This window comes from Micropterus salmoides, unplaced genomic scaffold, assembly GCF_014851395.1.
Source record: "Micropterus salmoides isolate LMB-PRFRI ecotype aquatic unplaced genomic scaffold, ASM1485139v1 Ms_hic_scaffold_5, whole genome shotgun sequence".
Taxonomy (NCBI): Eukaryota; Metazoa; Chordata; class Actinopteri; order Centrarchiformes; family Centrarchidae; genus Micropterus; species Micropterus salmoides.
Genome location: NW_024044237.1, coordinates 25,186,223 through 25,201,816, shown reverse-complemented (window position 1 = coordinate 25,201,816; position 15,594 = coordinate 25,186,223). Strand labels below are relative to the sequence as shown.

At 38.6% G+C, this 15,594-nt stretch overlaps 1 protein-coding gene across 2 annotated transcripts in view; it reads left to right on the top strand.

Annotated features, from left to right (window-relative positions):
* The first annotated feature begins 5,916 nt into the window (after positions 1-5,916).
* The window catches only part of enox2 (ecto-NOX disulfide-thiol exchanger 2), a 198,904-nt gene continuing 189,226 nt past the window's right edge, over positions 5,917-15,594 (top strand). For both annotated transcript variants that reach the window (XM_038699860.1, XM_038699858.1), the window contains exon 1: positions 5,917-6,070. The gene's annotated coding sequence lies outside the window, so the exon portion shown is untranslated. The remainder of the gene's footprint in view (positions 6,071-15,594) is intronic.

Genomic DNA, 15,594 nt, shown 5'->3' with positions numbered 1-15,594 from the left:
TCCATCGAGGGGGTCGATGTGGAGGTGGTCAGGACTTACAAATATCTGGGGCTGCAGCTAGATGACAAGCTGGACTGGACAGAAAATATGGACACTCTCCACAGGAAAGGGCAGAGCCGTCTGTACTTCCTGAGAAGACTGGGGTCCTTCAACATCTGCAAAAAACTGCTGCAGATGTTTTCCAGTCTGTGGTGGCCAGCGTCCGATTATGCTGTAGTTTGCTGGGAAGGAAGCAGCAAGAAGAGAGACGCTGGTCAACTGGACAGACTGGTGAGGAGAGCTGGTTCAGTGGTGGGCTCAGAGCTGGACTCTCTAGTGACAGTGGCAGAAAGAAGGACCCTGGACAAACTGCTGTCCATACTGGACAACGCCCACCACCCTCTGCACAACACCTTCTTCGGGCAAAGGAGTGTGTTCAGTAGCAGACAGCTGTCCCAGCCCAGCTCCACCAACAGACTTAAAAACTCTTTCGTCCCCCTGGCCATCAGACTGTACAACAGCTCCTAGTCATGGCAGGGAGGACAATAGACAAAAGAACAATTTCTACCTCCATCTGCACTCCATTTGCACTGTTTACTGTTTTTGCACTGTTTTACTGTGTTATAAGTTCTTTTAATTTTAATTCTAATTCTATTTTAATATATGTATGTATGTTTAATGTATGTGTGTTTCGTATGCTACTGGATACTTGAATTTGCCTCGAGATAAACAAAGTATCTATCTATCTTGCTAGCTAGCTAGCTATCTAAAACAACCGTGCTAGATGTGGTTTACTGTTCATACTTCAAGTTTGGACAAAGAAGGGAAGGGGAAGTTTCATTTACATTACTTAAAGAGAACATGAAATGAAGATAAACCACAAGTGTGGAAGCCAGGGGAGAGAGAGAAAGACTGGCTGCCTAAACTAGTTTAAACAGAATATACAGTTTCAACAAACTGAGCCAGCTACTCCTTAGTTCCCTTTCAGACAAAAGTTGAAATATTTACAGTTACACCCCACAAATCACAGCTCCCACTCAACCCTAGGATAGAGCTCCCTACTCAAACCACACAGCTTCCTCTTGCTCGTCCACCCTTCTCACATTTCTGCAACCATAGGAAGCATATTTGAGACTGGCGAAACGGACAAATCAAGTGGCTGTAAGCATGAAGAGATCAATGGCAAAGCCAAAAACATGTGGAACAGCGCATGAGACAACTCCCTGTCCAACTCCTTGGGCCCCTGGGCCAAAACCTGGATGCGACACAAAACCAAAAGTGTTGGTATCCCCAAATAACATTTTGGGAAGTTTGCTTATTTGCTTTATTGTCAAGAAGATTGACACCACTCTTAAATCCATGCAGTAAATTTAAGGCTGCATCCATGCAAAAACATTTAAAAATGTCAGTTTCATTTTGTAAAGGGCTTATATACCATATTGCTTCAGTGACTTTTTAGCCCTTTCATGCATGAATTATTAAAAAGGTTATCTAGATTTTTTTAAATAATTTTTATTACTCAAAATTATGCTAAAATACAAATCCATTAACTTTTTTTTGTTACAAAATTAGTTATTTAACTGTCCACATATATAAAAACACTTAAATTAAACAAATGAGATACAATGTGTTGATTAGTGAGCTTTAGAGATGCTGGTAGACAGATTTTGTTACCTTCATACAGAGCCAAGCCAGTTGTTTCCCTGTTTACAGTCTGTATGCTAAGCTAGGCTAATTAGCTGTAGCTTTATATTTATCATACAGACATGACAGCGGTATCAATCTTCTCATTTAACTCTCGGCAATAAAGCGAATACACATATTTAATAATGATAAGGATGTACTTCATTTGTCAGCGCCTTTCAAGTCAGCCAAGGACACTTTACAAAAGAGGTCAAAAGAGAACAATACATAAAATACATTGTGTATACATGTTAAAACATTGATAATATACATACTGTATAGTGAAATACCAGGAAAGGCAAATCTAAATATGTGAGTTTCGATTTAAAAGAACCAACAGAACCCCAAATCCTGGGGTAGAGCATACACCAGGGGTTAGGGCCAGCCACACAGAAGGCCCCATCACCGATAGTGCAGAGCTTGGAGGGGGGAGTGGAAAGGAGACGGGCATCTGAGGAATGTAATGAGCGAGTAGGTGTGTAGGGACAGAGTAGGTGCTAGGTAATGGAGAGATTTGTAAACAAGAAGAATGTCAAACTTTTCCTTTTAACAAAGCCAAAAAGGGAGGCAGCACAAGCAGACGGAAGTCTCCCGCACCCTAGGCTAATTAATAAACCTGAGCTCAAGCCTAGTCTTTAAGCATCTATTAATGTGGGGTGTTTATTTACTGTAGACCAGTGGGTGAGGAAAGTACCAGTTAACCCCAGAAGCCATGGATATGATCCTGAGCATATAGCTGTACCTACATTCACTGCCACTTATACAGTTAAAGCTGCAACAAACTCACTGTAAGAGCTTGGTGGGAAAACCTAGTTTGGGAAAACTGCAGTAACCAACGAGCCACCTTAAAACAAAATGCATACCTCAACCATAAACTCTTCAACAAAAAGGGACAGGGGATTAATAAACTGCTGTTTCCCCAAAACAAAAACAAAATGAAATGTGGTACTCCCTAAATGTGTAGTTAACCATGTCAGCAAAGTCTCCAATTTATTATTTATTTAAGACTCATCAAACTCCAAATGCCTACAAACAAACTCTCAATCCCCAAAACAAAAAATATAGGAAACTCGTAGCTAGGTTCACGTTTTAAGAAAACATAAAAGGTTGTGTATCTGAAAATTTGACACTGTATTTGCTCTATACCACATATATCTGGGCTTGTATTGTGCTGCTGAGATTGTGCAGTAGGCGTCTAATTGAAGCTACCTGCTGTGAACCAGGTGATGGTACATCTTCCAGCTGGGAGAGACGTGTTAACTGGGATTACTGCTTATTCTGGAGTATTAATGGCTCATTAAGCATTAATAGATCTCTTAGATCAGTATTTACACTGACTGTACAACTTTCTCGCTTCTAGCTGGAGAGTATGTGAGAGCTGTATTAGGTACTGATGTATAGTCACACAGAAGAAACAGGCGTCTGCTACAGAGCAAATAGTGATTAACAGGTAGTCCAATCCAGTGCAAACAAGCCAAAGGAGATAAATTCATGTTGAGTTGTCAAAATGTGTCAAAAATCATCATGGGCCTGGGGGGAAGGGTGGGCGCAAAAAAAAGCATTAGCAATGGTGTAATTGGCTGTAAATGGTCCAAAACACTTAATGATGTGGGAGTGGAATGCATGCTGGCACATATGATAATCCCCTTGTAATGAGAATTCACTAGATATCACTGGCTTTGTTCATGCCCCAGCATCTCTGAAAGAGCTTAGCCACCAGAACAGTAACAATAAGCCATGGAGTAGGAGATGGCATGAAATACAACTGAGAGAAAAGTGAAATAGTAGATGCTTTAAAATGTCTCATTATTTATCTGCTTTTGGATGATTACATCAAGAATTTTGTTGGTTAACACTGTCACCTCTCAGCAAGGGTGTCCTGTAAGTGGTGAGAGAGACTTTGAGCTATTTTAGTTGTTAAAGGATCAGATGCAGGCAAAATTAAGCCTCGCAAATCCCAAGCCTAAGGTGCCACAGGAACAAAATGAAGAATGAGGAGAGTGGATAAACATGTCACAAAAACCCCGATGTTCATCTCACATCTAATTCATGGAGGCTTAGAGAGAAAAGTTGTCATCACTCTACAGTGGAAAAAGTTTTGAAATCCTTTACTTAAGTAAAAGTACCAGTAAACATATGTAAAAATATTTCATTACATTTAAGGTCGTATTCTTTTGGCTTTTTCCCATAGGGGTCGCCCCAGCAGATCAAACCAGGGCCTGCCCAACCCGGCATGTAGATCTGATGATCCACATATTTGATTTGGCATAGGCTTTGTACACCAGATGCCCTTGCTGATTTATCCAGGCTTGGGGGCGGCAATTAGGAATGCTCTGAATTGTGCATCCCCACTGCTGGGGTTCAGAAGTATTATGATCAAAATGTACTTAAAAGTATCAAAAGTTAAAGTTAAAAAGCAGTACTTTATTGTTATAGCTGCTTGACTTTATTCACTGGTAGTTTAGAACAATGGTTCCCAACCTAGGGTTCAGGCCCCCTCCCAAGGGTCACAATAAATCAAAGGAGTTGTGAGATTTTTAAAGGTGTAAGAATAATAAAAACAAAGTTTAACTTTTCTAATATTAATGGATATTTTGACCTCTTTTTTACATTAAACCAGCTGAAAAATGTAGAGGGGCAATTACCTTTTAGTGGAACTACTAATAGCTCATAGATATGTAAAATGTGATAAGGAATCCCTAGAAAAGGGTCGGGGAGCACTTTTTTAATCTTCAACTGGACCATATATTTTTTGTGGCTTTCCATCACTGTCACTGTACATTTATTTTTAGTATGAGCAAGTGCAGACTTGTATGGATGCTAATGAAGTATAAAACATCTGAGACAGAGTATGCTGAATATATTCTGTCAAAATGTTTCATTTGGAATTCAGTGAATAACTTCCTCCTGTAAGGACAACTCATGCAACTTTCATCAAACCTATCTACATAATAGTCTTGTATTAATTTGAAATGGAATTCGCAGGAAATCCATTTAATAACTGCAGAAGAATAACGACAGCTGTTAAAGAGGATAACGACTTCTGATAAATGCAGCAGATGGACAGAAATTACTCTTCAGGGTCTTTAAAAAAGGGCTACAGTTAAAACTTAAAAGAAATATGTGAGCTGCCAACTCCAGGAGGTTAAAATGATATAGTTTGTGTTTAATAAATAAAAGAAAACCATCTAATGTCTTTCAAGTGAAATAAGTTGAGAAATACAAACAGAATATATCCATCAAAGTCTGGAGTTTCTGGGTTGTTTTTTGACCAAAAAATGTATACACTAATAGCCCCACAGCTCAACATCCATAACCAAAACAGCCAACACAAATGCATGTGTCACTGAAATGCTGTCAAATTACTCTGGAGAATGAAACCATTTTAGTAATTTCCCCATTATTGTGAATTGCACAAACAAATAAACAAAAATAAATCCTAAGGATCAGAATGTTGCTGTACCCATCTTCTTATCCTTTATTACAGAACTAAACACACACATGACAACAGAATCATACTCACTCTACGGGGAAGTTCGCACTGACTCTTTATTATAATAAATTCATCTGACAGCCGTGGTTACTTGGCAGATTAAGATTTTACATACAAAACGCAATCATTTTATTAAACATGATGCACTGTTATCGATTAAACGTCTCAACAGCATATAATCCATATAACACTCTGAAAAGGGACATTCTCCTTATTAGTACTTACTTTTATGCTTTCAATACATTATGTAATTTAGTAAAGTAAAGAAAAGTAAAATTTAAATGCAGGAGTTTTATTTGTACTAATTATTGCCTATTGATCCCAGCTGAACAGGCCTGTAGCCAGGATTTTAGAAATACTGAGATCATGAGTCCAAACTCACCCAGCAGAACCCCACAAACCCCTAATTTGTGTGTAAAAGTATTATGCAAACTCCTCTTTATGTCATTAAAGCCCCACATTCCCAACAAATATTACAGAGGACATGCCTGGTTGAAAAAAACCCTGAAGTAAAATATCCCAATACTTCTTTCTTTACTTGTGTTTTGTTGTATTGAAGAAATGCTTGGTTTGCCAAAGGAAACAACAATTATCCATCATCTGTATCTGCTAGATTACAGTAAACTTGTATTGACAGTAAATTATTATTGACAGTCAGCACTGAAAAACGAAACCATCTTAAATACTTCGCTTCTCTGGGGCCGCAAAAAAACGTCAACAAAAAGCACGTGTCGGCCTTCCGCTTGCCGTACTTGGCTCCGCCATTGTTTGACAGGTCTCGTTGCTAACCAGACGCTTTCCTGGTTACCTACTCAACAAAAAAACGACAGAAAGAAACGTCCCACTTTCGTAAGGATTATTTCGAAGCCTTTCAGCTGCACAGAGAGCATGAAAGAGGACAGACGTTGTAGCCAGGTACTTTTACACTTCCTCTCAGCTTTTATCTTTCACTTCACTGTGCTAACTTCCGACAACTGTAGTTAGCGTTAGCTTCTCTCATAGTATCACTGCAACAGGAAGTTTATAACGAGGCATAACATGGTAAAAGTTAACGGCACATTACATATTTTACCACAAACAGTGCGCTTTATTAAGTGTTATCTGGAGTGTTTTGTAACCAAGATTATTGTCTGGTCAGCTGACTTGGGTCCAAATACGGAGCGAAAGTTATAGCTGATCTAACAGTAACAACTTGTTAATCTGAGTTCCGACTTTACATTAGTTTAACTGAGCTGTGTGGCAGCAGAGCATTTTATAGCGTTATATTGATTATTTGCAGTGAACCCCCCCCGTTAAGGTAATTATTCTCCTTCACCTTTATGTTAAAATCAGCCATACTGATGCTGGTCAGTCCTGATCTGGAGGGTTTGTGCATTTAAAATGTGCCTATCGCTAGAAGCGGAGTAAACAGTCCTGTAATCATGGTTGGAATAAGGGGGGCCTAATTAAGACTTAGACCCCTCCAAAAGAGGCAAAACAACCGTGCAGGAGTGTCTTTTTTACCTGTAAATATTACAATATATTTACCATTGAAACTTGAAATTAAAAGAATTAAGAATTAGAGATGATAATGCAGCCTGTATTTTATGATGGTGCCTTTGGTTGTGGTTCAGCATTGTGTGGGTCTGTATTTTAAGCGGTCATGATGGTCTGCTGTTGTATGTGTGCGGACTTTCTCTTTCAGTTTGCTCTAGAATAAAAGTTACATAAAAGAACAAAAGTTGTTGTGTGGTATGGGGCACCCTTGAATTGGTGTAATGAATTTGATTTATCATCATCTACACACTGCAAACATTACCTTAAACATGCAAGGATATAGTAAGCATTGTAAGTCCACTGAAGCACGCGCCTGCACTGTACTGGGTTTCCTTTACAACCTAGAAAAAAAGTTGACCCCCCTTATTGTCTTTGTATAATTCACACTCAATTGTCAAAACTATTTTCTGAGCAGCGTCCAGGAAGTTAATTTAAACACAGAGAACAGCTGATTGCACCAATTATGTTAGATATTGTGGCTGTTTTAAACTTTCAAAGAGCCCAATGTCATGTTTTGAAATTTCTTGTTTTGTTCATTCAGCATTCCATAACCCAAAGATATTAAATTAACAATGACACAAAACTATTATCAACTAATTCATAAGTCAGCTAATGTTCCAGCACTGGGATCAAGTAGTAAATCGCTGGCACTTTGCAGTCAAATTATTGTGCCAAGCTGTGAGAAACACAGGTTTGCTCTGTGCAGTAAGACAGTTTTAAGAGCGCTTTGTGAGTGATATGGAAATAATTAAGATCACCATTGTGGTACTTACTTAAATATTTAGAAGACCAGCATGAAGGGCACGAAAGTGAAGAGCTCCTTCCCTCTGAATATATGGAGGATCATTATAGGACGACACCTGCAAATATGTTAATTCCAGAAAGGCTCATGATGAGGTGCATTTCTTTGGAGATATCTGAAGGATTACTGAGGCAATTATAGTAACCTAATACCAATGATATATGAGGTGTTATACAGGTCTGAAGATTTAAGTCCAATAATGAGCTAAAGCATGTCTTCACATCCTAAATCTTGACTCCACATTTTGCTTAGAAAGGCGCTGCTGATAGCAAAGGTTAATCCTCCTATTGATTAAAAATGGAGGATGCCATTTCTTCTGGCCCACTCTGAGTCCCTGTTGTCAGAAATACAATCAGAATCTGGGCAGGAAGAATGATGTATGAGGTGCTTTAAGCGTTTGGCTCATTCAGGTAGAAACAACTGCGTAGTTATTTCTATCTCTTGCAGAGCTGTGGGCCAATACACATGATGTTTTTTTGTAATTTTATGTCCTGTAATGCTGTGTAGACTTACTAACAGCAAGGAGGTGATTAATTATATGATTGCCGAAACATTTGCTGTAGGGCTGCAATTAACAATTATTTTTCATTATTGATTAATCAGCCAATTATTTTCATGATAAATCTTTAGTCTATGAAATATTAAAGAATAGTGAAATAAATTGCATTTATAATTTTCCAGAGGCCACTGTGATGTCTTCAGTTTGCTTGTTTTGAACAACAAAAAAGTCCATAACCTTAAGATATTGAATTTGTTGTCAATTGTTGTCTTATATTGTCACATTTGAGAGAAAAGAACCAGAAATGCTTGGAAAATTACTGAAATAATTAATAAATTATCAAAATTGTTGCTGGTTAATTTTCTGCCAGTTGACTAATTGATAAATTGACTAATCATGACATTTCTAATTTACTGCTTCCATCTTCTCAAATGAGATGATTTACTAATTTTCTCTGTTTTATAATATTGTAGGTAAACTGAATATATATGCGCTAGTGGTGGGCCGTTGTCGGCGTTAACGTGCTGCGTTAACGTGAGAATCTTATCGGGCGATAAAAAAAATATCGCCGTTAATCTATTCTCAAAGTTGGGTTGGGAGCTGGGTCTATAGTGGAGAGCTGGGATGATTTAAACGCGGGACGAATGAAACAGCGATTTTCTCGGAGCCCATACAAGTCTGATATGCCAAACTACCTCAGCACATACAGTCCACAGTACTTAACAGAACAGGGAAAAATCAGGTGGATACGTCATACTTTGACAGAGTTATATGAAAGAAGCTGTTTTCAATCACAGAAAGTAAATTCACTCAAGCAATCTTTTTTTTTGAATGACGAGTTGTGTTTATTGTTCCATGTGCCATGGTTGTGATCACATAAAAGATTAGTTAGTACTTTAACACACCCTGAAGTTTTAAATGTCAAAGTTTTACAGTTTAGAAGCTAGTGAAGTTTAAACGTCAAGAGTCACTGTCGCAGCCATTCTACCTTATTTAGATACGGCGGGAGGGGGGCAGAGTCCATAGGTTGCAGGCTGGACCACCAGGATGCTCACAGCCAAATAACAGGATCTTCACAGTAGACCAGGAAAACAGGCTGCAGATGTAGGCCTACTACGCAAGCTATGATGACTTTCACCTTGATATTTTAGCGCAGATGTATACCTAGCTGAATTGCACTGTAGGGGGCGAGAACGAGTCTTTGAACCTGTGTGTATGCCTACTGTGAAATTACCACATCAAACGTGACGTGCTAACATGGATGCAGCTATGAAGCCGTCGGGTTTGCTTCAAGGGAAATTTTTTTTTAAGAAGCTTCCCAATGGTTTGTGATGCATTTTGGGTAGCACACATATTCTGAATGCCTTCGGCAGAATTCAGATGAGCCATTTTAATCTAGATTAATCTAGATTAATTCCAAGATTACAGTGAGATTAATCTATATTAAAAAAAATTATCTATGCCCACCACTAATATGCGCTATGAAAGAGAGGCTATTTAAAGACGAAAATGTGATGGGCATTTTCACAGTTTTTTGTCTAACCTTATAGACAATTTTTAAAAAAATGTAATCGACAAAATAAACGATAGTGAATAATCATTAATCACTTATTAATCTTTAGTTGCAGCCCTACCTCATGTTGTGTGTAACTCTTCAATGTATGAGTTTCTGATAAGAAGGTTATCTTAGCCTTTTATAACCTAATAAATATTAGGCACAAATTAAATTGATCTCAGCCACAGCTACCAGAATGATATTTAATTCTGTGACATTTTGGAGTTCAGTATTTCATGGAGTAATAACAAAATACACTGTTCTTATTCCTTATTCCTGTTTATCATGTGAAGGATTAGGTTCAGAAGTTTACCTGCCTCCCTCTACTTGGGCCTGATTTATTTAAACAGTGTTGAGGACTGCACGACCAAGATGTAATAGGGGTGTCAATATTCGTCATGTCAGCAGGTTGTGCTTCATTCATCTGTCTGATTGATCCAGCATCCATGTGGTTCAGTGACCTTGCTTTGCACAAATAAGAACTGCACCCAATGCCGGTGTTACCTGATCTACTGCTCTGTTGATGAATTAGCGCTTGACTTATTGAAGGTACAGGACAAAGACAAATGGACACCAAAGTTGTGAGCGATAAGGGGATTATACATGTGTTATACAGAGGAAGCCTATTGTTGTGATGATGTCATTATGTGATATGTTCATGATTGTGGCAGCAGGATGAATCCATTGTGCTTTATTGCATTGTTTGAGTCTGATCAGCTGGGGAAAATAGGTGGCTATAATTTATGGGAGACACTAGAGAGAATTAGAAATATGATTTAAAAAAGCTGCCAGTAGCTAATGTCCAAACTTATTCCACCGAGATGCACTAATCTGTCTAACTAAAATGAATGACAATGAAATCAAGTTCTGTCATGAAACAAACAGGTATATAATAAGAAATAACTCTGTGTACAGCGCTGTGTGAGCACTCCTCTGAACAGCTGATATGCTTTTAATATGACATATCATTCATATAATTTTACTAGTGACAGAGTGCCCCTGCACCACTGATCCATAATATTGTTTTATTTACGACTATATGTTAGAGCCTGACCAATAAATCAGCATGCTGATATTATCAGTCGATATGAGCTAATTGCAGATGAATCGTATCAGTAATAAATGAAACAATGCAACAACTTAAATAGTTGTTGCATTGTTTGTCCACAAGAGGGCACAAAACACAGAAAACAGCTGACATTATCAGCTGTACTTTTGTTCAAAGTACTATTTATAACAATAAAAAAAGTTTATATTTAAACTGCATGTTATCTTGGTGAGGTCTCATAACTACACATAACAAATGTAAGGGATAATCTTTGTTTATGTTATGTGTTTCTGAAAAGAGAAAAAAAAAATCGATTTAAAAATCCAATATTGGTTGGGTTCTACTCTGTATGAGTTTAGGTATCCGAATCGATATTGGGAGAGAAAAAGATTTATCAATCTACTCCTAAAACTCGCACTAAACACAACATTTCTGACCCGTTTTTAATTAAACATAGCCACATCAACTTGAATTCCTAAACAAATACCTACACTACCTTTCAACACTAACTTTATTCTTCTTCTTAATCATCTGTAACCAAATAAACAAAACACAGACAGCCTACCACTCAGCTACAGTGTAACTAATAATGAGTGCTTTTGGCTTCCTTTGTGATTATCCCTTGATATTCACATAATTGCCTATTCTGCCAAGATTTTTACTTGATTTTGTTCTCTTCAAGTAGGCTAATATTAAACCAGCCTATTTTTTAAAATTTAAATGAGGATCTTTTTTCTTTGTTAGAAAGGCCTTTCATCTTCCGTTTAAAAGAGAATTTAAGTATTTGTTACACTATATATATATATATATATATATATAATTTCAATAAAAGAGTGTTTGTCTACATGGTAAGGTGACCCTGACTTAGGCCCATTTATAATCCTGTGTAGGGTCTACGTGTGTAGCTACGACGTAGGCTACGCACATAACCATGCATTTATAGTTGTGTGTAGGTATGTCCGTCATTCTGCAATTACACCCCCAAATGCTAGTCGGCACTAGCGCTACAGCGTCCACTGTGTTGACTTTTGCTGGGCGAGCAGGCTAAATTCCGGTTTAGCCCTCCGCTAACGGGAATGGGGGTAAACTTGTATACGTGCGGCTGGTATAGCTGTTTCAAATGTTATCGACCAAGTGGATCACATTATCATCATAGTGAAACGAGTCATTTCGCTCGGGTTGTGACAGTCAAATATATTGATCCACTGTTTTGGCCGATAGTAAAAGTTACTTCAAATCCCGGGAACTTCCTGTCGGCATTACGGGGCTACCCAGCTGACCAATCACAGTGCTTACGGTCCGCGTCGCCTTGACGTGTAGTTACATTTTTGAGGAGGTGCACGTCAGGCTACAGCATAGGTGACGGCGTAGGGTAGGGGGCTACACAGAGGCTACGCCGTCGATTTGACGCAGAAGTATAAATTGTACCTGCTACCGGGTACCTTTTTCGTATCACCTCTGTCTTATCTGTCTTTACATTCTGAGTAATGTTGAAACGTTTTAGCTTAAATCAAGAGACAGCTGTGTGTGCGTCCCTGGTGTGTGTGTTGCATTGAATATTACATCATGGCAGTTGTGTGTGGCGTCGCTATGACCATCAGCTAGACTGAGGGGTGCTATCTCTACTATACTATCTGCAATAGTACTATCTGCAATGGAAAACGGAAGACGTCCAAACCGAGTCGATTCAAGGCGAGTTAAGCTGGTACTGGTAATGAAAAAACGGCATAAGAAGTGGGGAACGCTGACGTGTTTGCAGCGGAGACGATAGGTGTGTGAGTGGGAAGAGAACCGAAGGAGCCGAATTCAATAAGTGAGTGATATGTAAGATGTAGAATGAAGTATAATTAAAACGGTGAAATAAGAAACAACCCAAGTTACTAAAAGTAGTAAAAACATGCCCGCTAACCCCCCCCCAGCCCGCTTAGCAGAAAATACAGATATATGTTTTATACCACAATTCTGCCCAACAGTACCGGGATATGACTTTTTGGCCATATCGCCCAGCCCTACACTGTTTCAAAAATAAATGTACAACCACGTTAGTCAGCAGCGTAGCTTTAAACACTACCGTAACATTAAACTGCTGTGAGCTGGGAGGAAGCTGGGAGAGTGCAGTGAAAAATGGGAGGGTTAGCAAGTCATGAATGTTTTCATTGGAAGGAGAAGTGATTGTGGCTGTTTTTATTATAATTATTTAAGTCATGTAAATAACATGACAAAAGACTTACTCACCGCTAACATGCTGCAGGCTGGCACCGGTAGACTGCGGTCAGCTGATTGTTTTCTTCTGTGGTTTTTGTGGTGAGGCAGTGTAGTTAACAGCTGCAGCGCGCCCTCTGGTGGGCAAACTATGCAAAACCCATGACATGAGTGAAGTATCTGAATGTTTATGAATCTAAATGATTTCTACTCGACTCTCATTGTAAATGATTAACTGGGCGCATTAATCGCTTCCTGTCTGAAAATGACTTTGGTGCTAGCTAGCATTGAAAACTGCTCATACCGCTTAGTGAACCCATCTTACCTGCCGTTGAAAATTTGTCAGGTGAGTATTGCATCATCTGATCGGCTTTTCTTATTGGCCTTTTTAGAGACCACCAAACAAACTAGTTAAAGCCATTATCGTCCGATTACGATCGGTGACCGATCAATTGGAGCACCCTTACCCTGGCTGATTGGAACAGATTACGCTTGAATAGAAATGCAATAACCTCAAATTTTAAGCCAAAAGCCTTCTCTACATACAAATTTAGGTGAGTTTTTCACTTTAGAATTAGGCTAGTCTGTTTTATAATATGATCTTGCACAGTCAAAAAAGATTAACAATGGTGGCCTATGCTTTGTGCTGTGGACTTGGACTTAACAGTAGCAGAGAAATCAATCGTCTTATATAGGTTTTTTGTGACTTAGAGCTGCTGCTTTTCAGAATCAGAGACAGCTTTTGTATTTCAGTTGGATAACACAAATAAGTGAAATGCTTGGTAAAAACATCTGGTTGGATTAGGTGGACATTGACCCATACAACTGCACGGAATAGGCCTGTGTGTGTGGATATGCATATTCATCAGTCACTATCTCATTTATATTGTGATGGACAATACACATTTATGCTTACTCCCCTGAGGGCCAAGCAGTGGTGTTATTGTTATTAATGATAAATGTGAAATAAGTCTTCCTCTACATACATCTTTGTGAACACAAGGAGAAATCTGTTATTTCCTTTTGCAATCCTAATTCATTAAAATGCATTACCATAACAGCACACCCACTTTCCACCATATGGTCAATATTTTCATTACTTGAAATTGCTAAGTGGTGGGTAGTCCGTCTGCTTTTAGAGCCCACATATAAAGTGTGTGTCATGTCCTTGATTATTTGTGTGCAATGCTGAAAGCTTGTTTGGGAATATTAATAAGGTTTGCAGGTTTAGATGCAAAGAAGTTAGATCTACAGGTGCTGGTCATATAATTAGAATATCATCAAAAAGTTGATTTATTTCAGTAATTCCATTCAAAAAGTGAAACTTGGATATTATATTCATTCATTCCACACAGACTGATATATTTCAAATGTTAATTTTATTTAATTGTGATGATTAAAACTGACAACTAATGAAAAACCCAAATTCAGTATCTTCCGAAAATTAGAATATTACTTAAGACCAATACAAAAAAAGGATTTTTAGAAATGTTGGCCAACTGAAAAGTATGAACATGAAAAGTATGAGCATGTACAGCACTCAATACTGCTCAGGTGTTAAGAGAGCCCAGGTTGCTCTGATAGTGGCCTTCAGCTCTTCTGCATTGTTGGGTCTGGCGTATCACATCTTCCTCTTCACAATACCCCATAGATTTTCTATAGGGTTAAGGTCAGGCGAGTTTGCTTGGCCAATTAAGAACAGGGATACCATGGTCCTTAAACCAGGTACTGGTAGCTTTGGCACTGTGTGCAGGTGCCAAGTCCAGTCCTTTTTGTCTTTAGCCCAGGCGAGACGCTTCTGACGCTGTGTCTTGTTCAAGAGTGGCTTGACACAAGGAATGCGACAGCTGAAACCCATGTCTTGCATTCGTCTGTGTGTGGTGGTTCTTGAAGCACTGACTCCAGCTGCATTCCACTCTTTGCGAATCTCCCCCACATTTTGGAATGGGTTTTGTTTCACAATCCTCTCCAGGGTGCGGTTATCCCTATTGCTTGTACACTTTTTTCTACCACATCTTTTCCTTCCCTTTGCCTCTCCATTAATGTGCTTGGACACAGAGCTCTTTGAACAGCCAGCCTCTTTAGCAATGACCTTTTGTGTCTTGCCCTAATTGTGCAAGGTGTCGGTGGTCGTCTTTTGGACAGCTGTCAAGTCAGCAGTCTTCCCCATGATTGTGTAGCCTACAGAACTAGACTGAGAGACCATTTAAAGGCCTTTGCAGGCGTTTTGAGTTAATTAGCTGATTAGAGTGTGGCACCAGGTGTCAATATTGAACCTTTTTACAATATTCAAATTTTCTGAGATACTGATTTTGGGGTTTTCATTAGTTGTCAGTTATAATCATCAAAATTAAAAGGAATGAACACTTGAAATATATCAGTCTGTGTGGAATGAATGTAGACATTATACAAGTTTCACTTTTTGAATGGAAATACTGAAATAAATCAACTTTTTGATGATATTCTAATTATATGACCAGCACCTGTATAGTGGGTTATAATTAAAACGTGCAATTCTGGCTGTCAGAATCCTATTCTAACCTTCCTGCTACAGCAGTTCAGACTAACTGGTCCCCATTCACAGATACCTTACAAAAGACCAGAGGAAAACATTAATGGAGCCGTGATACAAGTTATATTTACAAAGCAAAGCCATTAAGTGGTCAAACATATGTGATCTAAATTGGATGGTTTATTGCTGAAATTATTGATTGTTTAGTCAGTTAGTCCAATGGTTCTCAAACGCTTTCCATCATGACGTCCTTCGGAAGCCAGAAAATGTTCATGCCCCCCACCC